This window comes from Heptranchias perlo, unplaced genomic scaffold (genome assembly GCF_035084215.1).
Source record: "Heptranchias perlo isolate sHepPer1 unplaced genomic scaffold, sHepPer1.hap1 HAP1_SCAFFOLD_52, whole genome shotgun sequence".
Taxonomy (NCBI): domain Eukaryota; kingdom Metazoa; phylum Chordata; class Chondrichthyes; order Hexanchiformes; family Hexanchidae; genus Heptranchias; species Heptranchias perlo.
This window is the reverse complement of record NW_027139537.1, coordinates 2,677,607-2,678,103: the sequence shown is the minus strand read 5'-3', so window position 1 is coordinate 2,678,103 and position 497 is coordinate 2,677,607. Positions and strand designations below refer to the sequence as shown.

The window sequence follows — 497 nt, the reverse complement described above, 5'->3', positions numbered from 1 at the left end:
TTCGTTATTTTGAGCCAGAATTAAACCAACGATTTAAGAGTGATTTTGCTTTCAAGTTTTAATCTCTACAAGTTTTCCACACTACCAGCTGAGCTATCGAAGGGAAGCAGCAAAGGTCCTTCTCTTTGGTGATTGTTCACCGTGTGCCTTTTGACACTCCCGGACTCGTGGAGTCGCGTGGGCATGACCGAGACTGACTCGGTACCTGCTCATACCGCAGCGCTGTGAGCGTGTGAGCTCCGACTTACTCGACACACCTTTGGCCAGTCGAGCAATGGGGAACGTGTCTGACCAAAATTCAGAAGATTGTTGGTTCGATTTCCACCTGGATGGAGAGTTTTTGCAAACTGCCGATTAGTTTATGATTTTACACCTTGCAAACTGCCCTACTTGATAGTGCTGCCTGGATCATTATACATCAAGTGCCTTCTTAGCGCAGGAGGCAGCGCGTCAGTCTCATAATCTGAAGGTCCTGAGTTCAATCCTCAGAGAAGGCA

The 497-nt window shown here is 47.5% G+C and overlaps 1 non-coding gene across 1 annotated transcript; it reads left to right on the top strand.

Moving 5' to 3' along the window:
* The first annotated feature begins 424 nt into the window (after positions 1 to 424).
* On the top strand, positions 425 to 497 carry trnam-cau (transfer RNA methionine (anticodon CAU)). Its single transcript has one exon. It is a non-coding gene; the product is annotated as a tRNA-Met (tRNA).